Genomic DNA, 18,901 nt, shown 5'->3' on the forward strand with positions numbered 1-18,901 from the left:
GCACTTGGGAGGCAGAGGCATGGGGATGACAAGTTTTAGGCCATCCTTGACCACATAGTGAGAGCCTGTTTCAGAGAACAAGTGAGGACTGGGCTGGAGCTTAGTGTGGACCTCTTGCATCCACGTGCAAGCCCTAGGCTCTTGCCTCAGTACTGCAAAAGCAAAAAGAACAGCAAAAGTCACAGGAAGTAATGAGCAGCCTTCTGTGTAGATCCTGTCAGGGCCGAAGAACCTCAGAGGAACAAGTTACAGTACGAATGGCAGAGCCAGCCCAGCTGTTTCTCACTTGATTGCTGCTGTTTGCATTCCTTTGCTGAGCCCATGTTTTCATAGGCTTGTTTGCTATTCACTTGTGCTTCATGGAGTAGACAGACCCAGAGGCCATCCATCCCTATAGGCAGCTGACTTGTCTGTTGTCTCCTTCTTACATGACTATGTCTACTGCCTTGGCTCGGTTATAAGCAAAACCTACAGAAATAAATGTTTTGTGGTTTATCTAAAAATAATACAAAAAATATTGCTGTTATTTTTGGTGAATAAAATCAATTTTGTATAGTTTATTTCAACCTAAATAAAATGTGAATTTTGTTTAAATTTCAGGTGAGGTGTTTTTGGTGGGTCAGAACACATCCTTGTATATTTTCTTAAAATATGGTTATTTCATAATCAGCCTCATGCCTTTTACGATTCAAGATGAAGTATTTTCTAGCTTTTTTTTTTTCTTTTTTTTTGTTTGTGTTTTAAAGTGCAGAAAAATAATTAAAATCAAGAAGTTCTTAAATGAGGACTGGGGTGGATCTCTTGCTAACATGTGTAAGGCCTAAAAGCAAGCTTTAAGTTTGCTCTTTTAACTGGTTTGCTATGTATACATTATAGCCCAGCTATAGGTTGTTGGGGCTCATGTTTACTGTTTGTTGCTGGTTAGAATATCGCTGGGTGAATCGCATAATTGCCATAGGGCTACTTTGTGTTGAAGTGAGTTAATGTTATTTGACCTGCAAACAACAGAATCTGATGCATGCGCTGCAGCACTAGGTCAAGCCTGCTGTTTGTATCAAATAAGGACACACTACCTGTGCAGATTATAAAAAGATGGAATTACTTTGTTGTTAGAGTTCTGTCCTTAACAGAGAGCTGATTAGTCCAGGGTGTCAGTGAAGGAGACCAGAGTCGGCCTGTTGTATGTATCTAGTTCTTGGGACTCTTACAAGTGTTGTGACTACCAGACTACCCAACCCAGGGCTGTTTCCTCCACCTTAAGGTTGTGCTGTGGGGATTAGGTAATTTGTTGTCAATGACCTGCTGCTGCCCAGACTTAATGGCTTAAAGAAACAGTTTTACTTTTCACAGTTTTGAGGTTGGTTAAATAATTTTTTGTGGGCTTTCTGCCTTTGGTTGGCAGGTTTGCTGGGTCTGGGTGGGATGGCCAGGTTTCTCCATGTGGTCCTATACCTTACATCATTGTGGTTCTAGTGTACCAAGATGGCAAGGGAACCTTCAAAATCTGGACTCAGGAACTCACAGAGTATCACTTATACTGCATATTGTCAAAGCAAATTGTTTGGCTACTCTAGATGGAAGGAACAAGCAAGCAAGTTCTCTCTGACAGCCCTAGTTGCAAAATGGGTCTTGTTTTCAGTCCACTACAACCATGTGTGCAGAAGCATTTAAAGGTGCCATCTTTGATGTTTGTGTATTCTCTAATTTGGGGCTCTGTGGAAAGTGTGAAGATCTCATTCCTGCCAGGCAGGCATTCTGCCAGAGCTGCACCCTGGCAAAACCCCAGTTAAAAGATGCATACAACTCTTGTTTCTCTCTTGCTCTCTTGGGCTCTTCCCTTCTTCCCTCTCCCTCTGCACGTGGTCATGGTCGGCCTCTATTTCTCTACTCTCTCCCCCTCTCTGCCTTTCTCTGCCACTACTACCCTCTTAACTCCCCTCCCCTTGCCCTAAATAAACTCTATACTATTTTTTTAAAAAATGCGTACATGCCGGGGAGGGGGGGGGGAGGGTGCATGGGAGTTTGAAGCCAGCCAGGCCTATGTACTTTCTGACCAGCCAAGGTTACAATAGTGAAACCCAGTTCCAATAAACAGAAAAGGGATTTTCACAAATGGATCCTTGGTAGAGTTTGTGGTGATTGCACAGATGAGAATTTCTATTTTCTAAAACTAGGTAATTACAAAATGGTAGCTGTGATAGCTAATTATGTTACAAATATGCCAAGCTTCTCAACTAAGTATAGGCAATAACCAAGTGTACTTACCCAAAGAACTTACAACCTAGATTTAGCCTATGAGTTACAACCACATTTTATTTTTAAATATGTATTTTTATTTTAAATTGTATATATGGGGGGTGGGGGTGCATGTGTGAGTACGGGTGCCCCTGGAGTCCAGAAGGTGTTAGAAGCCCTTAAGCTGGAGTTAACAGATGGTTGTGAGCTGCTACATGTGGGTGCTGAGAACCGCCTGGTCTGCAGGAGCAGTAAGCTCTCTTACCCACCCAGCCATTTCCTCAGCCTCCTCAGCTGTACTTTTAAATACCCATGCACACAAAATGCACAACTTCAGTCGGTTAGATTTATTAAAGCAAAGGGAACAGAAAGTATCCATGAAAACCTCGTGGAGTTTGAACAAAAAAATGTATCTAGACAGCTTGCAAAATGTCATAAGAAATATATTCAGGAATTAACATTTAATTGCAGGAATTTTTGCTCTTGACATTTACTCTCACTTCTGGGAGGAAAGTTACACAGCTGAATCTTACTGCAGGGTGGTGGCCCTATAAAACAGAGGGGAGTGGATCCGTCATCCAGACCTGCGTGTCATTTCGGTTGCATCGTAGGCTCCATGAGGTCAGTAGTAGTATGAGTCGGAAGAGGCCTCCTGGAGACCATTCCTCTGCAGTAGTTTAGCTGGATTTGGTTTGTTTTCATTTCTTCAGAGTGGGGGGCGCGTGATTCTCCAGGCACAGGGAAGTTGTCCTTGTCGTGTTTGTTAATATTTATGGTACTTAGAGCTGACACAGCGCCTTCATTCACTCCTTCATTTCCCAGGAAAACTTGGGCAGGTATTAGCCCCATTTTTCAGTTGAGAAAGCAACTGTTCAGAGATAAATTAATTGTCCCAAATTATAGCTAATGAGTGCCAGAACCAGGTACTTCAGCCCAGGCATTTGATCTTAAAATTGATTATGAAGGCCACTTCATTCTTAAGGTTTGTAAAGGAAATATTTGCCTTGGACATAGGCTTCTTTTATGTTCTTGCTTCATCCATTGCCAGCTTTCAGCACAACATCGAAAATGTGCTCATTATAGTTGACATGGGTTCCTTGAAAAACGAAAATAACAGTTGGAGCCTGCAACTTCTGAGGCTTTACAAACTGGATGTAGGAACGCTGCCGCCTTTGTTCAGCTGCCAAGCCACTACCATAGGGGCTGTGGGTCCAGGTCCATTTATTTCATGAAAGTGGGTGCAGCTTTCTTCCGCCATCGTCAAATGCTGCACTAGCCAGCTTTCTATGGCCAGGAAAAGCAAAGTAATTCGTAGTATAGATTAGCATAAAAATATCTCCTAGAAATTATCAGGAAATAATTACTAACTTAGGAACAATAAGTCTGATCTATAGGTTGGCAGTTAATTTCCAGACCTGTTTTTATGCCCTTATTTCTCCCTGTGAATGCTATATAAATAGAATACACTACATGCCACTGTATTTGTGTCCATAAATTACTTGGACAGAGTGAACAACAGACTTCAAAACTAAGTAGAGGTAGTAAATCTGCCCCCTTTTTAATGAGTTTAAATTTACAGTAGTAGCTTGAACATCTGGAAGTTTAAAGTCCTAATTCGTTCCAAATGTTCGACAAGGATATACTGCAAAAGAGGATATTGTAATTGAGGGATCAAGAAATCCGTTGACTCAGTCTGAGTCCTTTCTATTTTCTCTGTGTACATTAATCACTTCGCACAAGAGGCTGACAGCAAAGAGCTGGACCCAAATACCCAAGTTGACTGCTTACGTGAGTAGCTTTGGCAGGATAGTTGGAGGAGGGGTGCGTTTAAAAGCTGCTGATTTATCTCTGGGATGTAGTGGGCAATGCATCCATTCTCTCATCTGCTTTATTCATAAGGATGTAAGGATGGGGTTGGGGGGTTGAATTATTAAAACTGGATTTAGAAAAGTCACAACTTCTGACTTCTAAATTGTAATTTTGATTAATGGGTCTTGTAATCCAAGAATCTGGTCTGCAGCCAACACCTAGCACTAGACTAAGCATTCATTTAATGTAGTTAACAGGGTCCCCGTGGGATGCTTGTGAGGTGCCGATTTGGTTTTCCTACAGCAGCAGGAGAGTTACCGTTCACAGTAGCAACCACTGTTAGCCACTTGGCATATGCCAGGCCTATGCCGAGGCAGTTTTCCTGGCCTGTCTCGTGAAAACTCTACCCCATAAAGAGGACACATATACCCCTTTTCCAGGTGGAGTCTAAGACTCAGGAGTCAGACACCAAATGAGCTCTGGAACTCGGATTCCAGCATGGTGTGAAGGTTTGCAAATCTAATGTGTTAACTCTTGCTTGCTTCTTACACTAACTTCAAATATTACATTGGATGGCTGCAGTGTTCCAACTATTTAGCCTCAGGCACCCGCCTAAGTATGATGGGAACAGAGAATGGAACAGAGCCCATGCCCTGGATAGAAAGGTGAATAAGATGCAATCCAGGCTTTGAGTGAGCTCAGTCACATGGGAGAGACAGACATGCAAGCTGGGGACTGCCAGACTCAGGGCTACAGGTAGATAATGGTGTAATTGACCATCCTAACTGGAGAACATTTCAGAATGTTAGTGCACACTCAAGATAGCATAAGTGGGCTTTTTAGAGCAAAGATGAAAGTCACCTTCACTAAGGAAGCCTCAGGTTGTAAGAAGAGGATTCTAGCCAGAGTAGGCAGTACCCTGTGTGGCACATGGCCAGCCCTTCTGCCCAGCCTTTGTACCTCAGCTTATATGCCACTTTCTGTAGGGGCTTTCCTGGGTCAAGTAGCTCTTACCTATGCTCCTGGGTTTGCCGAGGTCGTTCACTGATGAAAGCCCTGTGAGAACCTGTGTGGTTGTCGGGTGCTTCTGGCCTGAAGCTCAGAGCATTGGCATCACTGAGTAGATGAACAACAGCATTTGCCGAAACTTCTAACAGCACTAGTTTCCCAAACATCTCCTCTTTGGATTACTGAGCTATGACGGCGCATAACCAGCCACTGTCATGTCCAGTAAAGATGTGGGGAACAAGTTTGAACTCTGTCTCTCTCTCTGTCTCTCTTCCTCCTCTCTCCCTCCCTCCTTCCCCCTACTCCCCCCCAGTGTGTGTGTGTGTGTATGTGTGTGTGTGTGTGTGAGAGAGAGAGGCCTCCTTCCCCCTAACCCCCCCCCCGTGTGTGTGTGTGTGAGAGAGAGAGAGAGGCCTCCTTCCCCCTAACCCCCCCCAGTGTGTGTGTGTGTGTATGTGAGAGAGAGAGAGAGAGAAAGCGAGAGAGAGAGAGAGAGAGAGAGAACGAGAACGAGAACTGTAGGGTTCCTGAAGAGCTGCTGGATTTCAGTCTACAACAGAATTCTGAAGAAATTGAATATAATACCAGCTGCAGCAACAGGATAGATAAACTTGCTAATGAGGGTGAGGGCAAACAGGCAAAAAATAAAGTTTCCTTCTTCCACATCCTTTATCTGGTCTGTATCAGGTATGGCCCAGATTTATCATGGGTCTAGCTGTTCCAAATAATCTGATTAAGAAAGCCCAATAGGTTGAGTGTAGTTGATTTCAAATGTAGTCAAGTTGACAACCAAGATTAGCCATTGTGTAAAGCTTGAGAGGCTACATAGACAGCCATTCATTTTACAGAGGACTGAACAGGACAGCTTTCTCCAAATTACACTCTGGATGGTGGCAGGGGCCAGGGGTGAGCACAAGTGTCCTGTGAATGCTGTGTTTTGTCATACCACACAGAAGGCAGACTGAATCATGTCTTGGCAGGTGAGCAGTGTCTGCCCTTTCAACTCTTACAAGCATAAACAGTAATCTTGGACTGGTGTCAGCTTTACAAGGGAGAGATTTATTAAGCAGGCCAGGGTCTGGGGTTAGTGCTTGTCACACTGCTGGGTTTAGTTACTATAAAAGTTTGCTCTAAAAATATCTGATATTGATTACATCTTAAAAAAAAAAAGTGTGTGTGTGCATGAGTTCGCTTATGTGTTTCTATAATGCTGTATGTTCTATAATATGCTTTTCTTGTCTTAGACCCCAGTAGCATTCTGAAGGAGAAATTTCAGTATTATTTGTAACAACATTTTTCTTCAAAAATATTTGTTATTTCAGACCCCTTAGTACACATCATGCCAGCCATTACTCTGGGAGTTTTGTCTGCAAAGATTGGACCCTACAGGCAACATGCTAGACTGCTCACTCTCCGAGCCCGAGTGTCTGTTATCTATCACTTTCTCCTAGTTCCCACCCTTACTGCACACCCTAACCCAACTGCCACCACCTCTTACTTTCCCTTCCAATCCGAGCTTCTTTGCTGATGTGGTCGGCTCAAGAGTTCCTACACACTGAGGCCACAATCGTGAGTGAGCCCAGCATGACAACTCCATGCAGACCAATGACCTCAGAGTCAATGGTTTTCCTGGGCTTCTCCCTTTCACAGGCCTATGCAGAGAAGCATGTTCAAGATGCACTTGGAAGGCTATTGGTAGAGCACTTTTCCTAACATAGGAGAGACCTGAACTCAATACCCCAAATTACAAAAAACAAAAAACAAAAAACCGCAGTATCTAGCAAGCCAACAGCCTCACTCATAGCTTGTTTTTTGTATTATTCACCTCTTTGTGGAGTTTTATCTCCACAGAGGAGTCTTCTCCAGATCAGTGGTTCTCAGCCTGTGGGCCATGACCCCTTTGGGAGTTGCATATCAGATATTTACATTATGATTCACAACAGCAAAATTATAGAGTTATGAAGTAACAGTGAGACAATTTTATGATTAAGGGTCACCACAACACGAGGAACTGATTAAAGGGTCACAGCATTAGGAAGGCTGAGAACCACTGCTCTAGCTCTCCCAAACCAGGCTTCCTTCCCTAGAAATGGCTTCTTTTTACAAGTCTTAGACCCAGATCCTTTTCACTGTGGCTGTATTCCTAGCTCAAAGCAAGCCTGGAAGGTACCAGCTGCTGGGTGCCTTTCTAGTGAATGAGCAGACAATGGCTTAGAACCAATGGGGAATTCAAAGGGGCTGGGGGCTTAGAGGAGAGGAAAGCCACCAGCGACGAGGGGAGAAGGGGTTTGGAAGCTGATCTAAAGCCCTGGAAGTGCTCCTCAGGTCTGCTCATCATTCTCTAGTCAAGGGTATTCAAGAGATGCTGAACTTAGAGTCCCAAACTCTGTGGACTGGTCAAGATCAGAGACTGTCGTCCACACGGGGAATGGGGCAGCATCTGCCTACCTTGCAGTTTCTGGGCACGTTTAGAAAGTGAGAGACACAGTCAAACTAAAACATATTTGTCGGGGGCTGGTGAGATGGCTCAGTGGGTAAGAGCACCCGACTGCTCTTCTAAAGGTCCAGAGTTCAAATCCCAGCAACCACATGGTGGCTAACAACCATCCGTAATGAGATCTGGCGCCCTCTTCTGGGGTGTCTGAAGACAGCTACAGTGTACTTACATATAATAAATAAATAATAATAAAAAAAACATATTTGTCACTGATAATCATGCTTATTAGTAAAGTCTGATTAGTATAGACTTTCTCCTAAAATGTTCTTGAGACGTGATCCCTCTGGGTCCGCAAGGCTCCTTCACACTAATGACCACCCTCCCCTGCCATGTAATACCTTTGCATTTACCACCGTCTTACCTCTTCCTTTCCTAGGCAAGGAATCCCTGCCTTGGGCTTTTCTCCTCTTCTCAAACCATAGCCCACATAGTTTTCATTGCCCTCTTCAGAACCGGCTTCTGTCTGAGCTCCCGACTTTCATCAGAGAATGGTAGCAGACCTGAAACATTGAGTGAAAGCTGTGTCCTTCTAAGTGATCGGCTGCCACACAGTGGCATTTCCCCCAGGGTGACAGCTTCTTTTCCTGCTTTGGAGTTTCCAGGGCGAGATGATTAAAATCAAAGGCAGCAGCTGGTGATTTAAAATCTCTAGCAAATGGTGGGCTCACTTAAGGCTAAATTTTCTCTGCATAGCATGGGACTTATTGTCCATGTGTTTAAATAATAGAAACCTGGCAGTCTGCTGGTCAAGCGTCCTCCCACCGAGGCACATTCGAGGGCAGTTAGATCAACTTTTGTCCTTCATACACTTGATACCCACATTTAGGAGGGACAGGATGTTTCTCACATTCTCTATGCCAGGCAGTGTGAGATGACGTGGGCGCATCATCTCATTTAAGGCCCACATACTGATGACGTTGATGTGTTATTCCTACAAGTCAACCAAATTTCAAAGAGATCACTTGCCTAAGACCCAAGTCTGTGCAGAGCCAGAAGCCACCGTCTGCACTACCAATGCAGCCAGGCTCAGTCCTACCACAGGTCTTGAACCTGCACCACAGACTTTATGTCTCCTCAGTCCTCATGATAGCTTCTCAGCTAGAGCTGCGGTCCTTGAGAGACTGGCTGAGTGCAGCGCCACTGGGCCTTCGCACATATCTCCTTTCCTCTGTTCCAGTGGCTTTCTCACCAGGGTCCTTGGCATGCCACTGGGCTGGTTGGAGGGATTCTAAGCTTAGCTGTGAAGACTTAAAGAACTGGTAGGGCATGCTGGAAGAGCAAGCCCACAATGCCTGTGTCATCTGTGGGAGGAGAGGTGAGACTCCTCATTCTTGGAGAGGAAGAAGCTGCTGCCCACTTTCTGCTGATAGCAGAGGCAGGTCTGGGAGCTGGAGTGAGAGGGTGAGGGTCAGACAGCATCAAGAGGAAGCAGCTGGTTAGATGAAGCCTCACTGTGAGCTGCCTTAGGGTTTTACCTGAGGGAAAAAAAGGAAGTCCAATCATCTTGGCTCTGAGTTCCAAAGGTTTCAGCCTGTGGTTGGCTGGCTCTCTCATTCCTGAGCCTATGTCAAGGAAGGCATCGCACACAGAGACTGCAGAGCAAAGCTGCTCTCCTTGAGGGGACCTGAATCAGGGAGGGTGCAAGGGGCTGTGTACAGGATATTCCCTTCAGAGCATGTCCTAGTGACCGACTTCTAAGCTATTAACATTTTTGCCAAATCCCAGTAGCCTGGTAAACTATGATCTAGTCATGAATTGATCCACTAGGAGTCAAAATTTTGTATTATTTTACTGGAATCAAGCCTTTAATTGCATGAGCTTTTGTTGAGCATGTAGAGTTCAGCCAAAACAGAAAATGGAGCCTTGGGTGAATCATCTTGGCATGCGGCTAACCTGACTGCTTAGCCCCTCTCTGGATGTTACCTGTAAAGCAGGAGTGTGCATCTCACCTATGATGAAGGAGAAAATGCCCAAACCCTCATAACACACTAGTTCTTACTTGAAACACTGACAGAAACTTCTAGAAGGAATTAGAAAGGGTGAGGTTCACATTACCTGGAAGTCTTGGGTGTCAGAAGCAGGTCAGGATGCCGGATGAAGCGTTAGCAAGATGGAGGAGCAACAGAGCGTAGAGCAGGGGAAGCGATCGCTGGGTTCTTCCTCTGGATCTTCCTCCATTCGTGCCTTCAGTCCTCATGGCTCATGGCCCGACCCTGGATTCCAAGAAACCGATGAGACGTATGTTTGATTGAATAATAGTGTTCAAGGGAACTAAAGAGCATTTCTATCACACGCGCACTGGTTTTAAGTTGCAGCTCGAGTCCAAGACATTAAATCAAAGAAAGGGGAATGTGTATCTTAGGCTAGAGAGAATAATGATCTGCCGCTTTAGAGTTAGAAATATGGAATTCAAGACCAGCATCCCAGTTCCCAGTCTCCCACGGACCAGCTTTGTTATTGCAGGCAGGAAACTTGGATGCTCTGATCAGTGCACTCTCATGATGGTCCGTAAAGTGCCTGGGTACTGGGGAGAGCAGTTAAGGTTGAAGGTTGATTTGAATCTCAGTGTCCATTCATTTGGGAAAGAGATCTGCAGTGACAGTACTTCCCTGATTAGAAGCTGCTGCACTTTCAAAACAACTCAGTGCTTTTTGTCAAGTCAGCCCGTGAGTGGCAATTCTCACCCAGGGTCTACTTTGCTCTTCATGTTGTATTTGCCACTGTCTGCAGACATTTTTGGCTCCCACAGCTGTGGAGACTTCTAGCATCAAAGGAGCAGGGGCCAGGAGCGTTGCAACGTATCCTGCAATGCTGGGGAGTCTCAAATACATGGGACCGCATTAAAACAAGAACAGACAAAGCCTAGGTGCCCAGGTTGGAACTCTAGTTGAATATCTTGTTTCCTTGATGTCTGCTCCTCAGTGGCCTTTGCTAAGAGGACTGACATCAGTATCTGCTGCAGTGTGTTGGACAAAAAATAAGGGGGGCAGGGACGGTCTGCCAACACACTTGCAGCCAAGCCTGACAGCCCAAGTTTAATCCCAGGACCCATATGGTGGAAAGAGAACAGCATGCCATACGCACGCGTGCGCACGTGTACACACACACATACACACTAAATGTAATTTTTAAAAGTTCTGTGAGGGTCCAGTGAAATCCAGGGTATGCTAGCACTATGGAACAATGGAAAGTCTTTCAAATACACTGTATCACTCTGATCGCCTCAGACTCACTGCACTAAGAGAATGTTCTGGAGGGAAGCAATTCTCTCCTGGGCCAGGCTGTAACTCAGCAGCAGGGAGAGGAGAGAGAGGTAGGATTCTCAGCAGCACACTGCAGGTCTGTGGTGTACTGTTTCTTATGTACACCCTCAGCTGTGTATCTAGGAGTCACCCAGGCTGTGCTGCTGTTGTGTGGGTTGTGCTTTGCTCTGCACATACCACTTTCCCCAAGGGAGCACTCAGGAAGTCAATGAGCATGCCTGCTCTGTAAACCCAGCAAAGCAATGCCTTGGCCAGGGACCTGTTCCTGCTCCAGCCTTAGTTTCCTCAATCAGGAGATATAAAGATGCTGGATTAGGAGACAGGACCCCAGTGCCTGCTCTAACCATGCAGGGCTGAAAGAATGCTGTCTTTAAGTTATAGTAATACTAGCAAGGACTGTGCCAAGAAATCTACACAACAACTCCTGCACCCCTCAGAACAACCTTTCGAAACATTGGATATTATGGCTATGAGCTGATGTCGTCAGGGCTCAGAGACTTTAAATGACTTACCTCAGAACCTGGGGCACTAGATGTATAGCACTCTTAGCTGGGACAGTCAGTAGCACCCCAAGCCAGAATGCCCCATGATTCTTGTGGCATTTGATGAATGAATGTCAAGGGGAAACCACAAACTAGCTTGTCTCCGAGCTCTGTGCGTCCCTTCCTCCCGTCCCCTCGCCTGGCCTTCTGGTGCTTGCTCACTCTTGCCAAAAGCTCAACACCATCTCAGGGGCTAGAGAAGCTGCCCCTCAAGGGTGTTTCATCAACAACCACAGATAGCAGCCTGCCCACAAGTCTGTCAGGTAAACTTACGCTGGGCCCAGCACTCAAGGGCTTGATGACATAGAGCTGAGCAGTCATGGCACCTGCCGTGAGGGGCATAGTGTCTGTGGGAGGCAGACTGCTAAGAAGTCTGGCTAGTTCCAGGACATTGAGGTCAAAGCCATCCTCAGAGGAGTAAGGGTTAGCAAAGCCACTACTGGGGATCAGGCTGTTCTGGGGAGGGGGTAACCCTGGGAGGGGCGTTAAGGCTTCTCTGGGGGAACAGGTCTGGAGGGGAGAGGTTCAGGCTGCTCTGAAGGGCCAAATCTGTGTTGTAGGGGTGGTTAAGGCTCCTCTGGAGGGGCAGGCAGGTCTGGTGGGAATCAGGTTGTTCTTGAGGGGCAGGTCTGTGTTTTGTAAGGGCTACAGCGTCCCTCCCTAATCCATCCCAATTTATCCTTCATCCGGTGTCCTGATGCCACACAGCAGAAAATAAAGCAATGTTTTCTCTCTAGCAGCTCAGAAAATCAGTGTTGGGGTGGGGAGGCAGCAGGAGACTACCACGCACCTTCCTGTGTTATTTATTTTCACGCCCAAAGTAACCAGAGCGGACTGTACCCTCGTTATAGAGTTAAGGAAGAGAGAGAGGCAATTAGCTGGCAGGAAATGGCTTCTGAGGAAATTTAAGGTCATGGAGGTGCACTGGTCTCTTGTCATTTTAAATGCTTGTCCCACCCTCAAGGAGCTGGGGAAAATGGCACTGCTGAGTGTCCCCTGAGCTGTGGAGTGTGGGGGCAAGTATAGACATCCACTTTCCATAGAGTCCCGCCAGGTGTCAGTCCAACTCAGTCAGTCCCTAGGGACTATCCAAAAGGCCTGCCGAGGCAGGGTGCTTCCAGATCCAGATGCAGAGGCAAACTCCAGCTAGAAATGAGGGCCCAAGGGAGGACTGAGGGGAGAAGGGCCTTCTATCTGTCCCCGGGAACTGCCCAAGAGCTGGCACCCGCAGACCTGCAAGACTCAAGTTTCTGCATGAATGGAATTGGAGAGGGGCCTAACAAGCGGCTACATGCCCTAACCCTTATTGGACTGAGTCCAATCTCAGTCTTTCTTCTACCCAGCCATTTCCCTAATCCCTCCCTTCTGCCTCCGGCCATTCCTCAATTCCACGCTCCAATTTCCTGCTTCTGGTGACTACCTGAGGGCACCTGTCAAGCAACACGAGAAGCCTCAGTCTTGGTGCAGAAAGCGTGACACAAACACCCTGTGTACGAGAGGGCTTGAGCTGAGAAATGGGATCCCTGGAAGCCGGTGGATTGGAAGGAGCAGAATGGGCAAAGGCAGAGGCGTGAGCGCGCATGGCGATCCCTCTGTGGTGGAGCAGCAAGGGCTTCCTGCCACGGAGCTGCGCACGGAAGCGGTGATCTGAGGCACAGGCTTCAGAAAGTGACCCAGCACAGAGTGGTATGTGTGCAGGCCTGAAGGTGGTCGCACTTTCCTAGAGGCAGTGGCCCCACCCTAGTCAACAGAATGCTAGGACTGGGAGATGCTGCCTGGAAACGTGGTCCCAGTCATACACTTGAGAAGCACCAATAGTCCAGTGGGTTCGCAGGGTGGAGATGCCATGGGAAAGGCTGTCCCACCCCGCAGTCACACAGCAAAGCACCCAGTGCACACCTGAGCTGCCTAGTTTTTATGTCAACTTGACATACCTGGTTGTCAGAGAGGAGGGAGCCTTAACTGAGAAGCCCGGTGGGGCATCTTCTTGAGTAGTAAATGATGCAGCAAGGCCAAGCCCATGGTGGTTCTGGGTTCTATAAGCAGGTTGTCTTAGGGTTTTACTGCTGTCAACAGACACCATGACCAAGGCAACTCTTATAAAGGACAACATTTGATTGGGACTGGCTTACAGGTTCTGAGGTTCAGTCCATTATCTGACGATAATGGCAGGAAGCATGGCAGCGTCCAGGCAGGCATGGCGCTGGAGGAGCTGAGAGATTTTACATCTTGTTCGGAAGGCACAAAAGACTAGCTTCTAGGCAGCTAGGAGAAAGGTCTCAAAGCCTACCCTGATAGTAACACACTTCCTCCAACAAGACCATACCTCCTAATAGTGCTACTCTCTGGCCAAGCATGTTCAAACCACCACACAGTTTGAGTAAGCCATGAGGAGCAGGCCAGTAAGCAGTACCCCCCCCCCATGGCCTCTGCATCAGCTCCTGCCTTCAGGGAGTTTCTGCCCTGCCTTCCTTTGGTGATGGACAGTGATGTGGTGGCGTAAGCCAAAAAGACCCTTTCCTCCCCAGTTATCTTTGGTAATAATGTTTCGGCACAATAGAAAACCTGACTAAAACATTGTCAAAACTATTTTACCACAAATCCCCATACTTCAAGGAATGTCTTTATTTTGAGAAGGTGCTTTGTACAGTCCAGAGAATAATGGCTTTGTTTTCTGTTTTGGCTATCTCTCTCTCTCTTTTTTTAACTTACTAAAGTAAAATTAGAAAATAAAAATTAATTAAAAAATTGAAAAAATAAGAGAGCACAAAACACCACCACAGCTTAATGTCCCATGACAGACACTTTCATATAGTGGTGACCCTGTTACCTTCCAGCTGCCCTCAAGATCATGATGTTTCTACTCCTGGGCTTCCTCTCCTGTCCCCATCACAGTTAGTGAGGCCAGCACACCCCCAGACCTTTGAGGGCGCTTTGAGACAACCCCACTTGCATCTGAAACTGGGGAGGGGCAACTCTGCTTCCAGAATGAGATTAAAAACACAGGAAAATTTACCAATACGATGACCGTTACGTCGTGCATCTTAGTTTCTTTTCCTGTTGCTGGAACAGAATTCCCTGACAGATTGAAGGGGGAAGAGTTCCCCTTGGCTCACAGTTTGAGGGTACAGTCCCTCATAGTGAGAAGAGTTGGTGGCAGAGCTTGAGGGAGCTGGTCACTTTGCATCTACAGTAAGAAGGCAGAAAGTGACAAATGGTAATACTCAGCTAAGGCTCTCTCTGTCTCTCTGTCTCTCTGTCTCTCTCTGTCTCTCTGTCTCTCTCTCTGTCTCTCTCTCTCTCTGTCTCTGTGTGTGTGTGTGTGTGTGTGTGTGTGTAAAAACAGGCTTTCTATATGTAACCTTGGCTGCCTTGGAATTCACTATCTAGACTAGGCTGGTCTCAAACTTACAGATATCCTCCTGCCTCTGTCTACTGAGTGCTGAGACTAAGCACTGTACCACACCTGGCCAGCTGGCCAACTTTCTTCTTTTTATGCAGCCTGGGGTCCAAGCCTAGAGAACAGTACCACTCAATTTATAGTGGGTCCTCCCACTTCAGTTACCTAATCATGATAATGTCTCACTGATGTACCTAGAGGTTTGGCTTCTAGGTAATTCTAGACCTGGTCTAGTTGATGATATAAACCATCATGGGGACCAAGGGATTTTGAGGAAGCCGCCGCGTTCTTAAGGTTTGAATGTATTTTAAGCAGAAAAGTGGGGTATGATTTGGCCAAGTCTAGCCCAGGACCCATTTTTGTTTAACCCTCAAATTTTGAGGCATTTAGGTTTTTAAAGCATTTTAGTTGGGTGCTGTGGCTCAGTGGGTAGTGTCCTTGCCTAGCATTCATAAAAAATCCTGGGTTCAGGGCCCAGCACCATGTGAAGTGGGCATAGTAATGAATACTTATAGATTCAGCAGTAGGGAGGTAGAGGCAAAAGAACCAGAAGTTCAAGGTCATCCTAAACTACATAGGAATTCAAGGTCAGGCTGAAATACAGTTCTAAAGTGGGATGGTTTGTATATGCCTAGCCCAGGGAATGGCACTATTAGGAGGTGTGGCCTTGGAGTAGGTGTGTCGCTGTGGGTGTGGGCTAAAAGAACCTCATCCTAGGTGCCTGGAAGCAAGCCTTCCACTAGCAGCCTTCAGATGAAGATGGAGAACTCTCAGCTCTGCCTGTACCATGCCTGCCTGGATGCTGCCATGTCCCCGCCTTGATGATAATGGACTGAACCTCTGAACCTGTAAGCCAGCCCCAATTAAATGTTGTCCTTACAAGAGTTGCCTTGATCATAGTGTCTGTTCACAGCAGTAAAACCCTAAGACATAAAGTATATGAAATCTAGTAAGGGTTTACTAGCCACACTGGATGTGCTCATCCAGTAAGCTCACCTGTGGCTGAGTTGGAGCTAGAACAGCATTTCAGTGGTGAGCCATGGACTTCAGGCCTAAAGAATAGTTATACTTCCCGCTCCTTGGCGGGAGACCTTTGCTAGCCCTGTGCTAAAGAGTGCTACGAGGGTTGTCCTTACAGCTGCCACATATGCTACCTGTGAACCTGATGTCAGCATCCAGTTCATGCAGGGACTATCCTGGATCTTGTGTCTGACTAAAGCCATAAGCCATGCAGCAGCTCTCCAGGGCCAGTCATGGTCCTCTCAATCGCTCAAGAAGGAGGCTCAAGATCTGAGAGGCTTAGCAACTTCCTAAAGCCATACAGCTGGCCCCGGGGCATCAGAAGACTGGAAGAATCCCAGCGGAGAGTAGTTGCGCCAGGAATTTCCAAGCAATTTCAAGTGTCATGGGAAGCTACATATTTGCCATGGAGTTTCCAGCCTGGCTATCGGCAAGAGGGTGGGTCAGCAGATTCTCATCCATTGGACAAGCAGCTCTTAGACAGCCTGATTCAGGATGCCAGCCTGATCCCCATGTGCTGTCCCTGTGACCTCAGCAAGAAAGTTCCGGTATTGGTCTTGCTTCTCTGTCAGATGCAGGCTGCTAGAGGAGGACTCTGCTCTGTTGAGGCAATGGCATCTCTGCTTAAGGAAAGTTTTAAAGATTTATTTTTATTTTATGTATATGAGTTGTGCCTACTTGTATGTATACGTACAAGGGTCAGGTCCCCTGGAACAGGAGTTATGGGTGGTTGTGAGTCACCATATGGATGCTGGGAACCAAGCCTCGGTCCTAAGTAAGTGGTCTTAACTGCTGAGTCATCGCTCCATCCCCTGTTTAAGATGATCTTAAACAGAGCTGAGAATGTGATTTGGCAGTGGAGTTGCTTGGCTTGTCTGTCATTCCCTTCTGTGAAACAAAAGTGAAGTTATCTTAAGCTGAATTTATTTATTCTTTCATATAGTTCAACAGATACTACCCCAACAAGCACTGGGGCCTGTAGCTGGCAGATCATCTTCCTGCCTTGCGTCTCTCTGTTGTGTGTGAGAGAACTGCATTACCCCTCCTATCAGGTTAGGGATGGACCAGCTGACAAGCTCCCCAGCACGAAGGCTGCGTGCCAATAGACTCCTTGAAGGCTCTCATTTATAGGGCTACAGAGATGGCTCTGTGCTTAAGAGCCTTTACTGCTGCTTTTCCAGAGGACCCAAGTTCAAATCCAAGCACCCACTACAGGTAGGTAGCTCACAACCCCCTGTAAGCCCAGCTCCAGGGGAATATGACACCCCCTCCCTGCCTCCATGGCACTGCACACACATGCACAAATGCATGCATGCATATGTACACGCACGCGCACACACACACACACACACACACAATTAACAAATAATAAAGACAAATCCTTTCAAAAGATTATCACCTATAACCAGCCACTTTCCAGATTGGGTGGTGAAGGCCAGAACCTGAAGCAGCTTCTTCATGGCCTCATTAATCAAAGAAGCTTTATGCAGTCGACTGAGACTGGGCATGGCTGAGGAGACAGAAACAAGGAGGGGGCCAGCTGAGCAACGCTCTCCAGATGGAAAGAGCCCCGATTCGCAGAGGCCAAAATATCCCTCTCCAACCCACCTGGCAGAACCTTCCTAACCTCCCCTCCTGCTCCGCCCATTCTCTGCCAGAGCCAGGGTGTCAGCCTAAGCCTGGTGACAGCAGCCCTGAACAGGCTTGGGTGGCTGAAGCCCTCCATTGTAGCAGCTCTGGCCTCTAGCAGGAGCCCAGCTCCGCTGAGTTGTATGCCTGCCAACCAGAGAGTGCTGTCTGGCTTCTGAGGGGGAAATCTCCCTGCAAGTAACTCAAACCATTCCCTGCAGCCCAGCACGAGCCCTGGAGGGCTGTCTGAAGGATGATAGCCTTGTGGCAGGACCTGTGAGCAGCTCTCAGGACCAAGAATGAGCACTAGTGGACCTTACAGCCTTGAAGTAGAGGGAATGGCCCCAGAGCCCAGGTTTTCCCCCAACCCTTCTCTGGGTCTCAGTTTATGTCCAAGGGACACTGGCATTCCTCAAAAGCTTGCCAGTGGAGAGACTGACCAGGCTCTCTTGGGTATACAGCATCCCTTTCAGACAAAGCTCTGATCACTCTGCCATGTGACTAAGGCACCTGATGGCTGAGACCCCTCCACCTGGCCTGGCCTTCGAGGCAGGAGGGTTAGAGAGCAGGGCTGGCAGTTGCTTCTCAGCCTCTCTCGTCATGTTCTATGAACAGTGCATATTCCATAGAATTATTCTGGGTGTGGCTTTCTCTCCCTTGGAGATAACTGAGGAGGAACTGGATTGTCCTCAGGCAGGTCAGAATGGGGAGTTGGGGCTGGATGTGAAACCCTTGTAGTGAACCTCAAAAGCCAGTGTGGGGTGGAGCTGTGAAATGGGCCTTGGGTCATTTCTCCCCTGGAAGTTGTTTTGGTGTTATACATAGAAAGTAAGCAACTGAAGCTTTACTCTGCACCCTGTTAGGACGAGTGACTGTCTTTTCCTTATATGTGGGGAGCAGAGAAGCCTTGAGTGAACATGTTTGTTTGACATAGGCAGGGCCATGCCAAGGACCTAGTGCCTCAGACCCATGGAAGTAGCTCAGCTTCCCTGTCACCTCGGGGTGAGGCTCAGAGGAACGGCAAAGCCTTTGCTCTGAGAGGGAATGCCGACAGTGTGAGCAAGTGCACGTGTTTACAAATGATTGGCTTGTGTGTGCAAAAATCTAGCAACTGCAGCTCCTGGAGGCCTGCATCCTTGGCTGGCTGGCAGGCAGACACCTTCTACCCAGTCCAGAGAGCCCCGCTCCCTAGCTGCTGTGTTAAATGCTGAGGGTCTGGTTGCTGCATAGTAGGTGGAAGTCCATCAGAGCATACACAGTCCACCTGACCCCAGCTTTTCTGTAGTCGTGTCTGTCCTTTCTTATTCCCTTGTTGTCCCAGTCTGGTCAAGTCCCAGCCACTCTTACATTTTGGGATTACATTTATTTTTAAATGCCAGGGCCATACTGCACATGACAGTTTTATGGCTGAAGTGCTTGCATGTCCAGTGTGCACTCAGGCTGGCACACAGATACGTGCATAGATAGACAGGTTGTTGTACTTCTACTGCGTGAGTCC

Source organism: Mus caroli, chromosome 7 (genome assembly GCF_900094665.2).
Source record: "Mus caroli chromosome 7, CAROLI_EIJ_v1.1, whole genome shotgun sequence".
Lineage (NCBI taxonomy): Eukaryota > Metazoa > Chordata > Mammalia > Rodentia > Muridae > Mus > Mus caroli.